We start from the raw sequence: 13,388 nt of genomic DNA, 5'->3' as shown, positions 1-13,388 counted from the left end.
CCTTATCTGCATGGGGCGCCTGGGTGGCTCAGTCCCTTAAGTGTCTGCCTTCGGCTCAGGTCATGATCCCAGGGTCCTGAGGTCGAGCCCCGCATCGGGCTCCCTGCTTGGCAGGAAGCCTGCTTCTCCCTCTCCCACTCCCCCTGCTTATGTTCCCTCTCGCTGTGTCCCTCTCTGTCAAATAAATAAATAAAAATCTTTATAAATCAATCAATCAATCAATCAATCAATCAATCAATCCTTATCTGCAGTAGCACCAGAAGAACTTACTCAATCATCTTAATGAGGAACTCCTGTGGTCCATCATGTTGTGATACAAATTGAAGATTCTACATTCTAATGACTTATACTTTAAATGGATTAAAGAGGTTCTGATACTTTCCTGCCACAAGGAAACAATGTATTTCTGAGTTGATAAGACTGAAAGGTCACAGAATTCTCTGGGAATTCATTCAGTTACTGTCCAGCACTTGTGCGAATCTGGGTTTATGAGAGATCTCAGGTAATTCTTGAGATGGTTACCTGGGATTTTCTCCAGTTTCCTGAAGGACTATACCTCTTTCACACCATCAGGAGTTTCATAACTTTGTGGATAATAGACTGCACACCCATCATGACTCACCTCTTTGCCACATCGATGCATGTCACCACACCCTCTTGGGATCTTTTCACTAGACTAAATAAGACAGCATCTTCATACAAAGACTGATATCAATATTTTAAAGCAGGGAAGCTGTTTTGAGGCACACATTTTTCTATCACCGAAACAAACCAAAAAAGTCTTTTTAACTCCTTTCCTTTATACCTAAAAGAAAACCAAAGTATCCAACAAACAAAAGAGCTACTTAGTTTTAATTCATCAGAAATCATAACTCAAGCCCAGGTATTCTGATTTCAGAGTCCACACTTAAAACCAGTATGTTGTGCTGCCCCTCCTGCTTTGCTCTCCCTTCTAAACTGTTCTTTGAGCTAGCTTCATGATTTGTGATGCCTGTATATAGTTGCCTTCTATTTAGTCAACCTTCATTTTTGACAAAAAAAAAAAAAAAATCTGCACTAAAAAAACTTTTTACATCACTATTTTAAACAATTCAAAATTTTATCTTAATCCTTAAGTTTAGGTGTTCAAAAGGACTTATCCTACATCCCGGCAACGAGTTGGTTGGGAACACATAAAACATGGAAATTGGGCTGGATTTTTAAATAAGCTGAGAACCAGTGCATAAAGAACATTGGGGAGGCCAATGATGCTACATATTCAGTGAACCCCCTAAACTTGGGCTTCTAAGACTGGACCATCTAGAAATATAGTCCCTTGGGAGGTATGTCCTGATTGATATGATACTTTTTTTGTTGCAGGTGGTTCCAAAAAATTACCTGCAGACACTGGCTCTGGATTTTGTTGAGGTGACCAAGACGAAGCCTGATCTGATGTCTCATATTGTTTTGGGATTCCTTATCTAAGGAATTCCTTGGTGAGCTCCTGGATATGGCTATTTGAAGAAGGTCACACCATCCATAATTATACCTGTGAAGCCAAGCCACTCATTGGAGGGACCATATGGTATATCTTTTTTCATGATAATGAATATATCGTAAGGCTCTCATACTATACATGAAGTGGTATATTATTTGCAGGTAGATTGGGACAAACTAAAAGTATGTAGTAGAAATGCTAAATAAACCACTAAAATAACAAAACAGTTGTAGCTAATAATCCAAAAACAGGATAAGAAGGAATCATAACAAATATACAATTAATCCAACTGCAAGCAGAAAAAGGGAAAAGATAACAAAGAATAGATAGGACAAATAGAAAACAAAATTGAGATGATAGGCTTAACCTAACAATATAAATGATCACATTAAACATAAATGATCTAAACACCAATTAAAAGAATAGGTTGTCATATTGGATAAAAAGGCACAGCCCAACTTTATGCTGCCTACAAGAAACACACTTTAAATATAAAGACACAAATAGGTTAAAAGAATGAAAAAAGATATACTGGGCTAACACAAATTAAAAATTAAACTGAAGGGACTATATTAATATTAAATAAAATATATTTCAGAACTAAGAATAATTACAAGGAATAAAGAAAAACACTTCATAATGCTAAAGGGGTCAGTTTATTAAGAGGATGTAATACTAAAAGTTTATGCACCCAGTAGCTGAACTTCAAAATGTATGAAGCAAAAACTGATAGAACTGTAGGAAAACTAGACAAATTCACAATTGTAGTTGGAAATTTCAGTCCTCTCTCTTAATAATTAATTGAATAAGGACATAAGCAATCAGGCAGGATATAGTAGATAGACTTGAACATCATCACCACCAACCAACTTGACCAATTTAGCATTTGTAGAACATTCCACCCAAAGACGACAGGACACATTCTTTTTAAGTGCGTGCAAAACATTTACCAAGGAAGGTCATATTCAGGGGTCATAAAACAAGTCTCAATAAATTTAAAAGATCAAGTGTGGGGGCGCCTGGGTGGCTCAGTCCTTAAGCGTCTGCCTTCGGCTCAGGTCATGATCCCAGGATCCTGGGATCGAGCCCCGCGTCGGGCTCCCTGCTCAGTGGGAAGCCTGCTTCTCCCTCTCCCTCTCCCCCTGCTTGTGATCCTGCTCTCACTGTGTCTCTCTCTGTCGGAAAAATAAAATAAAATCTTAAAAAAAAAAAAAAGATCAAGTGTGTTTTCTTTTTCTTTTTTTTTAAAGATTTTTATTTATTTGACAGAGAGAGACACAGTTAGAGAGGGAGCACAAAAAGGGGGAGTGGGAGAGGGAGAAGCAGGCTTCCCGCCGAGCAGGGAGCCTGACACAGGGCTCAATCCCAGGGTCCTGGGATCATGACCTGAGCTGAAGGCAGATGCTTAACGACTGAGCCACCCAGGCGCCCCTCAAGTGTGTTTTCTAAGCACAACAGCATTAAGTTAGAAATCAGTAACAAAATATCTGGACAATCCCCCAATATTTGTAAACTAAATACATCCTTCAAAATAATCCACTGGTCGAAGAAAAACATCAAAAGGGAAATAAAATATTATGAACTGAATGAAAATGAAAATATAACGTATCTAAATTTGCGGGATGCCTCTAAACCAGTACTTAGAGGGAAATATAAGGCATTAAATACCTTTATTGGAAAAGATGAAAGGCCATAAATCAACGACTCACTTTCCATGTTAGGAAACTAGAAAAAGGAAAAAAATGAAACCCATGGTAAACAGAAGAAAGGGAATAATCATTCAGAGAAAAAATCAAATAAAAAAAAAAGAAAATACAGTTGACCCTTAAACATTGTGGGAGTTATCAGGGGTGTCAATCCCCCATGCAATTGAAAATCTGCATATAACTTTTGACTCCCCAAAAACTTAGCTACTAATGGCCTACTGTTGACTGAAAGCCTTACTGATAACATAGTCAATTAACACATATTTTTAATACATATTTTGTATGTTATATGTATTATATACTGTATTCTTCCAATAAAGTAAATTAGGGAAAAGAAAATATTATTAAGAAAATCATAAGGAACAAAAAATATAGTGCTGTGCTGACTTTATTGAAAAAAATATGTACACAAGGAGACCCACACAGTTCAAATCCATGTTGTTAAAGGATCACATGTAAAGGAAAGCAAAAGCTGGCTTTTTGAGAAGATTGATGTGAGTCACAGTCTCATTAGAATAAAAGAGAGAGACAATCAGAATCAGAAATGAGAGAAATGGCTCATCTTTGAGTCCATTGCATTAAGCCCTCAGTTCCAAATCACAGGCTCTGCTTCCTAATCTACTGTGATTCTTTGACACTCAGTCTTGGTCCAGCTTCAGTAATGAATAGCTGTGGGGATAAAAGCCCAGTTTTGATCATGTCACTGCTCCAGAATGGTCAATATCTTGCTAATTTTTTAAAAATAAAGTTCATTCTAATGTCTTTGTGTGGTAAAAAAAAAAAAAGAGAGAGAGAGAGAGAGAGAAATGACATAACTACAGGTTTTGCAGACATCCAAATAATAATAAGAAAATATTGTGAACATCTTAATGCCAGGAAACTTGATAACTTAGATGAAATGGACAATTCCCTTGAAAGATCAAAATACAAAAATCAAATGTATATCTACATACTAACAACAATCAGAAACTGAAATTAAAAAACAATACTAATAATAGCATTAAAATATGAAATATGGATAAATCTAATAAAATATATGTAAAACCTGTACACTGAACATTGTAGAACGTTGCTGAGAGAAAGAAAAAGAACCAAAATAAATGGAAAATGTATCTGGTTGGTTGGGCAGAAGACTCAAATATCAATTCTCCCTAAATTGGTCTATACATTTGATATAATCTCTATCAAAATCTTAGCAGGCAATTTTTTTGTTTTTGTAGAATTTGATGGGCTGATTCTAAAATTCATATGGAAATATGAAAAACCTAAAATAGCCAAAAAATTCTTGAGAAGGAAATATAAATTTGGAGAGCTTACTACACAATTTCAATACTTTCTGTAAAGTTACAAAGTTACAGTATGAAGATCGCATGGTACTAGTTTAAAGTTAGTGAGATATATATGACCTCATTTATATGAGGTCCTGAAATAGGCTAAGTTAATCTATTTTTTTTAAAGATTTTATTTATTTATTCATGAGAGAGAGAGAGAGGCAGAGGGAGAAGCAGGCTCCCAAGGAGCAGGGAGCCCGATGCGGGACTCGATCCCAGGACCCTGGGATCATGACCTGAGCCGAAGGCAGACGCTCAACCATCTGAGCCACCCAGGCGCCCTAAGTTAATCTATTGTATAAGAAATCAGAATTGTACATCTGAAACTAATATAACACTGTATGTTAACCCTACTGAAATTAAAAAAAAAAAGTGACAGCAGGGGTTACCTCAGTGAGTGGATTTACTGGGAAGGGACATGAAGGAAAATTTTCATTTGATGAAAATATTCTGTATTCTAATGTGGGTATGCATTTCTTAAAACTCATCAAACAACACCCTTAAATTTTTTGCATGTCACTGTGTTGCTTATACCACAATGAAATGAACAAGACAACAAAAAAACCGCATTGTAGATTTTTAAAAAATGTAGCTTTAGAAATGAAAAGCATTTCAGTAAGAGAACAGACTATGAAGGTGAAACCTATTTTATATTTTTAAATAGTAGTTGATAATGTTCTGAGGTTCTGGTTTCTTGGAAAGGATCTTCATATTATTAATTATAGTTATAAATCAATGATATTATTTGGAAAACCTGCTTTAATATCTGTATTTGTTGGATAATTCCATAATTCCTCCTTTTTAGCATTTCCACTTATGTATGTGAACTTGCAGTCTCCTTTCCATTGGTTTGTAGCAGAGGTTTCTTCATCATATATGATTACAAAACAAGCCAAAAAAAAGGCTATGGTTGTGTCCTATCTTCAGAATTTCAGACCTTCCCAAGTAGGCTGGACTAGACCAGTACTCTCCACAGTGAGACGCACAAGCTTGAAACCTACGGCCAGTGGGCAGAAGTGTCTGTTCAGGGTGGAAGAAGAGGAAGACGATGAGGAGGACAAGAAACCCTTGTTCTCCATACAAGTGGTTTTATGCTGGAAGCCGTCTGTGATCACCGCCTGACGTCTAGGAAGAGTGCTCCTATCTTCAACCAGGCCTTTGAGGAAAGGGAATCTGATGATGGGTTTGACACGGAGGAGAATCTACCTCCCAGGCTGAGCAGGTTGAAAATGAATGTGGTTTCTCTGGGTACAATTCACAAATCTACTTGAAGGTGTCAAGAAGTGGTCCTCAGCACTTTCATTTTCTCAGGGATGTAGGGAGCATTGTAATCACTGAAAATATATATATATATATTTTTTAATTTTATTTTATTATGTTATGTTAGTCACCATACAATACATCATTAGTTTTTGATGTAGTGATCCACGATTCATTGTTTTCATATAACACCCAGTGCTCCATGCAGTATGTGCCCTCTTTAATACCCATCACAGGGCTAACCCATCCCCTCACTCCCCTCCCCTCTAAAACCCTCAGTTTGTTTCTCAGAATCCAGAGTCTCTCGTGGCTCATCTCTCCCTCCAATTTCATATAGACCAATGAAACAGAATAGAGAGCCCAGATATGGACCCTCAACTCTATGGTCGAATAATCTTCGACAAAGCAGGAAAAAATATGCAATGGAAAAAAGACAGTCTCTTCAATGAATGGTGCTGGGAAAATTGGACAGCCACATGCAAAAGAATGAAACTCGACCATTCTCTAACACCATACACAAAGATAAACTCAAAATGGATCAAAGACCTCAATGTGAGACAGGAATCCATCAAAATCTAGAGGAGAACATAGGCAGTAACCTCTTTGACATCGGCCACAGCAACTTCTTTCAAGATACATCTCCAAAGGCTAGTGAAACAAAAGCGGAATTGAACTTTTAGGACTTCATCAAGATAAAAAGCTTCTGCACAGCAAAGGAAACAGTCAACAAAACAAAGAGGCAACCCACAGAATGGGAGAAGATATTTGCAAATGACACTACAGATAAAGGGCTGGTATCCAAGATCTATAAAGAACTTCTCAAACTCAGCACCCAAAAAACAAATAATCAAGTCAAAAAATGGGCAGAAGACATGAAAAGACACTTCTCCAAAGAAGACATACAAATGGCTAACAGACACATGAAAAAATGTTCATCATCATTAGCCATCAGGGAGATTCAAATCAAAACCACATTGAGATACCACATTATACCAGTTAGAATGGCAAAAATTGACAAGGCAAGAAACAACAAATGTTGGAGAGGTTGTGGAGAAAGGGGAACCCTCTTACACTGTTGGTGGGAATGCAAGTTGGTACAGCCACTTTGGAAAACAGTGTGGAGTTGCCTCAAAAAATTAAAAATAGAGCTACCCTATGACCCAGGAATTGCACTACTGGGTATTTATCCCAAAGACACAGATGTAGTGAAAAGAAGGGCCATATGCACCCCCATGTTCATAGCAGCAATATCTGCAATAACCAAACTGTGGAAAGGCTGAGATGCCCTTCAACAGATGAATAGATAAAAAAGATGTGGTCCATATCCAATGGAATATTACTCAGCCATCAGAAAGGATGAATACCCAACGTCTACACCAACATGGATGGGAGTGGAGGAGATTATGCTAAGTGAAATAAGTCAAGCAGAGAAAATCAATTATCATATGGTTTCACTTATTTGTGGAACATAAGGAATAGCATGGAGGACATTAGGAGAAGGAAGGGAAAAATGAAAATATATTTTTGAACTAAACCTGGGTCTTGAGTTCCACCTTAGGTGGACTTCCTTTCCTTGCATTAATTCTTCACATGATTCCGTTCCCCCCTCCCCTTAAGATCTGGCCAATGATTGACTTGTTCTGAGTTTCAGTGTCCTCTTTACCCAGAGAAGCAGCTCTGATTTCTAGTAGATCTGGACTCTGCATAGAAGCTGACAGTGTTTTGGTTCTGTGCCATGGGTCTTTTTGTCTCTTCTGTCCAGTGAATGAAGCCACTGGAACACACACTTATTCCTGTTTTCTGAGTACTCTTTGGTGGATCCTATGGTGGGTAGTAGGATGACTTGTTCTTAGGAGTCTCTAACAGGATGCCCTGAGCAGAGGATGGCCTCCCTGGGGTGGATGGTCTCTAATCCTACATTCCCTATTTTATCTTCTCAAGCCAAAGGTATCCTAGCATTCTCAGGGTCTTTTGTCTTAAGTTGGTGAAAGATTCTTGTCCTGTTTCCTCTCTTCCTCAGCCTGAGCCCATGAGCCTATGAGCAAAATTTTAGGAAGATAACCACATGGCCATCCGGCCTTTTTTTTTTTTTTTTTTTTTTTTATGTTATGTTAGTCACCATACAATACATCATTGGTTTTTGATGTGGTGATCCATGATCCATTGTTTTCGTATAACACCCAGTGCTCCACGCAGTACGTGCCCTCCTTAATACCCATCACCGGGCTAACCCATCCCCCCTCCCCCTCCCCTCTAAAACCCTGTTTGTTTCTCAGAGTCCATAGTCTCTCATGGTTCATCTCTCCCTCCAATTCCCCCCCCCCCATTTTTCCCTTCCTTCTCCTAATGTCCTCCATGCTATTCCTTATGTTCCACAAATAAGTGAAACCATATGATAATTGACTTTCTCTGCTTGACTTATTTCACTTAGCACAATCTCCTCCAGTCCCATCCATGTTGATGTAAAAGTAGGGTATTTATCCTTTCTGATGACTGAGTAATATCCATCTGGCCTTCTTTATGCACAGGTAATCATGCAGGAAAGGAGCTATTCAGGCCAGGGACTGAATCTTTCCTCTCCTTGATCTGCTTGAGGGTTTCCTCCAAGGGGCTTTTTGTAGCCTCAGCTATGGGATCAGCCTTTGAAATATGGGTGGCTGAAGAAGGAAGGTGTATTCATAAGTCTGGAGTCACGGTCAGGAGTTAGGTCTAAAGACAAAGAGGGTCTAGCTGGGAAACAGGGCCCAATATCTGAGTGTTCTCTAGAGGAGGAAGGGAAAAGGGAAGAGGTGGTGTGGAAGAAGATGGTGTGAACAATGTTGCATTCAATGTTAAATGGAGCTCTGATGATGCCCCCAGTGTTGATGGTGGAAACAATGGAAGAGAAAGGGTGGTCCAATCCAGTGGAAAATGGGAGGCCAGAGTGAGTGACAACTCAGTGAATCCCAAAGGTGATAGAGAGTCAAACAGCATTTCCCCCCAGCTCCTCTTCCCACAGGATGTCTGCTTCTTTGGTCGCTCTATTATACTCCTTGGAGCATGGATCTTGTTCTAACTTCTCTAGAAAGGTACCCTCAAAGGAGAGCTTGTGCAGGTGCCTGTAAGAGACAAGAGGTTAAAAAGGTATCCAGGAGCAGAATGGGGATGGGCTGGCCTAGCAGACCTGGCAAAGGTCACCTTTCTCAAAATTCCTGACTTCATGATACCCCTATTATCTCTCAACCCAAGGCTTCCTGTCGCATTCCATTCTCTTTTCATGCCATCTCTAGGCTATTATGGGGTCCTGGAATTTCAAGGGACAAACCAGGAAGAGGGACATATCAAAAATGGAAGAAACAAATCATCATTTCCAAAGAGAAAGTTGGTCTTGTGTCATTTTTGTGCCTTTCAGGTAAGCTCCCAAGTTAGGAGAATAGCTTATCAGTTGAAGGAAGAAACGAGACCATATAGGAGGCTTTGTAAAATGTTCGACTGGGAAAAGCCTACTTCAAAATTCAATGCTGAGAGCCCCAGAAATTAGGACTTAATGTCAAAAGGTCAATGACAAAATAAGAAGGCTAACCTAGATTACAATGCAGTGTCATTTACAAAGTGCTACCATGCACGTTGTCCCAGCTGATTATCACAACATCTCTGTGAGGTTGCCAAGTCAGATGCTCTCTCAAAGGATGAGTGAATATTAGGGAAGTTTACAACTTGTACAAAGTCAGGCCTCAAAATGTTGCCTCCAAAACAACCTATATAACTTCTGCTACATCTCAGAAGGCCACCCCATGCACACAACACATAGGCCAGCTTCATCAGTGTTTAATTCCCATGGAGGGTCAGAGAAGGGTTAGAAGTGTCCCAGATTCTGATTTACATCCAATGGGCTTTTCTCAGAGGACGATGTTTTTTGAGGACTGACTAGGAACTGATATCCCAGCAATTGTGGACCTAAGGCCTCAGAGAAAAAGATTATTCCTGGGGGAGGCCTGGGTTGAATAGCAAAATCTTAGCTTTGAAAGCTTCCACTTTGTTTTTCTTCCTGCTATTGAGTTGATGCTGAAAGGGGAAAAAATGAGAAGTGGGATGGATTTATTTCTTATACTCCTCATTCTAAGCAAGCAACAGACATTCATTAACGAGGAAAGTGACATTCTGTGTTGATTGATTTCTGTATCGCTTCCATGTTACTCATTTTTAAAGTAGACATAATTTCTACTGATTTTTTTTTGTAAACTTTAGGAATGGTTTACTGCCTATGGTCCTCAATTGATATTTCAGACAGTAATCCTCTACTGTAAAGGGGCACAGAAACTCACATTTTCCAAAACTTGTATGCTCAGTTCTGTAGAATTCTGCTCCATGAGTAGAATCTGTATCAGAGGCTTTCAGAGGCTAAGCATTGCTCTCCAAGTCAGCCTTAACACCAGGGAGAGGCTTGGCGCGGACACACTTAAAATGGGAAGGCAGCAACTGAACAAGTACTGAAGGCCTGTTTTCCCCAAGTACCCTAAACTCCATGAACCAGTGAATCAATCCATGGCTCATGAATCACAGTGTTTGGAAGTTTACCCTGAAACTCTTTATCACATCTAGTAGATAGTCTGTAACTTTGTATAGAAACCCTAGTCTCCACTATACTCCTTGCCCACCCAATCTCTCCTCCTGGACAAATGATATGCTAATCTCTCCTGACAATTCCCATAACTGATTTAGAATAGTGAGAGTAGGGAAAGAAAATAATAGGAGTCAAGTTGATCTCATTTGTGGGCTGAGCCTAGAGTTTCCTTACCTGACTGATGTCTGTTTTTTTCAAATGTTTCTTTCAGACATAAATATGTATACCACTGAATTCAGTAACAAGACAGAAAGATGCCAATTCTGTACAAAAAATAAAAGATGGAACCAATGCCTAAGGACTCACTGAAATGCAAAAGCAACCAGTCAAAGTTCTCCCTCATCTAAAGCGTACTACTAACTCAGGCAGCTGAGAACAGAGAGTAGAACTCCAGCCTAGACTTCCAGGCCTGCATCACAGAGCTAGGGAACAGTGACAAAGTGTTCTGGAATGTGAGGGGGCCAGAAATGAGGAAGGTGAACCTAATCCCTATCCCCCAAGATCCAGTCTAGCAGATCCTTCCTGGCCACTAGATTCCTCCTGGTTCTTTCCATTTTCTACCTACAACCTACAATTTTATTTTTTACCTAGAATTTGGCACATCATATGTATGTATATATACGTATACCTTAGTGCAAGTTTCTCTTTACTCCCATCTGTAACCCAGATATTAGTGGTTTCTGTTTCCTCCTTGGACATACAGGCTTAGACCTTACCAATTCCACAGCCTTTGGAGGTTTGAAGACCTCCCAGGAGTTTTTACTAATATCCAGGCTCTATTTTTAAAAACATATTTTTAAGAAATCTAATGCACAGACAGAAACTGCAAATATATTCAGCAGGCAGTATGATGAATTTTCACACGCTAAATATACTGTGAAACTAGCACCTGTATTAAAAGGCAGATTTTTTTTTCAGGACCTAAAATCCTCCCTCGTGCTCCCTTCCTCACCTGTCCTGTTGTGCATTGAGTGTAACCCCTCTTGTGCATTCTAACAGAACCAATTACTTTTGCCAGGCACACTTTTATGCCCTTCATGTATATTTATTCATCTGGTAAACACATTCTTTACCACCAAGCTGTGTTGTGTAAACTATCATGGCAGGCTGGATCAACAGTCCAAATCAATGCAATTGGATGTGTTGAAGAATTACCACTTATCTCTATTTAGCACTTACCACATGATTTCAAACATACTCTTTTTTTAAAAGATTTATTTATTCGAGAGAGGTGGGGGAGGGGCAGAGAGAGAGAGAGAGAATCTCCTGCAGACTCCCTGCTGAGCAAGAAGCCCAATGCAGGGCTCCACGACCCTGAGATCATGACCAGACCCAAAATCAAGAGTCAAGTGCCTAACCTATCGAGCCACTCAGGCGCCCCTCAAACATACTCTTCTAACTGACACAGTTACACTTGTGGCTCAGAATACTGTGGGAAACATGAGACTCTGAGAAAGGGACTCGCCCAAAGGTCACAACTGTTAAAGAGCAGACAGATTTGAGCCCTCAGGAGATTAGGGTGCATTATTTTCTTCTCCATTTCTCAGAGGACAAGAGGAAACTGAGGCCAGGAGAGGTTAAATGAGTGGTAGTGCCCTGTCTCTAACTTGTCCAGCTCAGCACTCTGCATGTGGTTGTTGCTAAACTTGTATAAAGTCCTAGTTAGTCCTTGTGTCTGTACTGAATATTTACATGAAGCTTGACCCTTGGGGTAGTCTGGGTTCTTGACAACATTTATGCAGGTAATAGGAGATTTTTCTCGAAGTCCAGGCAGATGCTGTAGAAAGATGAAAGGAGAATTAGGGATATAAAGAAGGCAGAGGGTGAGCAGGGCATAGCATCTCTGTGAATTGGGGATCCAGTAGGGGTGACTTGTGGGCACTTGACCTGTCTTTATAGCCACAACCACCTTTGGAAAGGAGTGAACAGCAACTACTTAAGGCTGTGGGGCATTACAGTTTCCATCAGCGCACTTGGGTAGACATGCTAGCTCTGCAAGTCATTAGTTGTACACCCTGGGTGGATCATTCCATCCCTCAGGGTTCTGCTTTCTTCATTTGTAAAATAGTGTTGATAGTATGACGGCTCACCAACATGACAGTTGGATTAAATAAGGTCATTTATTATTTACCTTATAGGTGGCACAAAAGATGCCATCAATACTTTTTGTTTCTCTTCCCTATGTCCTGTCTTTGTTGAACTTTCTTCCCTTGATACTGATTTAGGGTAAGTATTGATGAGATTTTACTCCCTTGCAAAAGAGAAATGAAGTGGAAAATAATGTTTTTTTTAAAGACCACTTTATTGAGGTATGATTGACATACAAAACTGTACACATTTAATGTATACAACTTGATGAGTTTGGAGATAATAATAAGGCTTTCTTTAATGTCTTCTTTTTTTTAAGATTTACTTATTAGAAAGAACGCGTGCACGAGTGGGGGGAGGGGCAGAGGGAGAGAATCTTCAAGCAGGCCCCCCCACTGAGTGGGGAGCCCAATGTGGGTCTTGATCTCACAACCCATGAGGTCATGACCTGAGCCAAAACCAAGAGTCAGACACTCAACCCACTGAGCCACCCAGGCGCCCTATCTTTAATGTCTTCTTAGTGTTCGGTGGTTTCATCAATCTTACATGACTGGCAACAAGGCCTAATTTAGATATACTGAGTGGGGAGTAAAGGACATTGGATATACAGGACAGGAGAACACTGTGAAAGAGAAAGAAGATGTGTTATGTACTGCTGAGCAAGGAAAAGGACGACAGGCAACTTGTCAGTGGAAATAATGCCAGCCAGAAGATAGTGGAGTAACTTCTTTACAGTACTGAGATCTGAAAAGGAAAGGAAGAAAGAGGAAGGAAGGGGGGAGGGGGGAGGAAGGAGGAAAGGAAAGAAGGAAAGAAGAAAGGAAGGAGAAAAGAAAGAGGAAGAAAGAAAGGGAAAGAGAAAGAAAAAGAAAGAGAAAAGAAAGAAAGAAAGAAAGAAAGAAAGAAAGAAAGAAAGAAAGAAA

The 13,388-nt window shown here is 39.6% G+C and overlaps 1 long non-coding RNA gene across 1 annotated transcript in view; it reads left to right on the top strand.

Moving 5' to 3' along the window:
• Positions 1 to 1,552: 1,552 nt before the first annotated feature.
• Positions 1,553 to 13,388, top strand: part of LOC118006669 — a 16,615-nt gene continuing 4,779 nt past the window's right edge. Inside the window, exon 1 of the long non-coding RNA XR_004678152.1 lies at positions 1,553 to 1,564. This is a non-coding gene — a long non-coding RNA (uncharacterized LOC118006669). The remainder of the gene's footprint in view (positions 1,565 to 13,388) is intronic.

This window comes from Mirounga leonina, unplaced genomic scaffold, assembly GCF_011800145.1.
Source record: "Mirounga leonina isolate KUSES-001 unplaced genomic scaffold, KU_Mleo_1.0 Mir_98, whole genome shotgun sequence".
Taxonomy (NCBI): domain Eukaryota; kingdom Metazoa; phylum Chordata; class Mammalia; order Carnivora; family Phocidae; genus Mirounga; species Mirounga leonina.
This window is presented reverse-complemented; position numbering and strand designations above follow the sequence as displayed.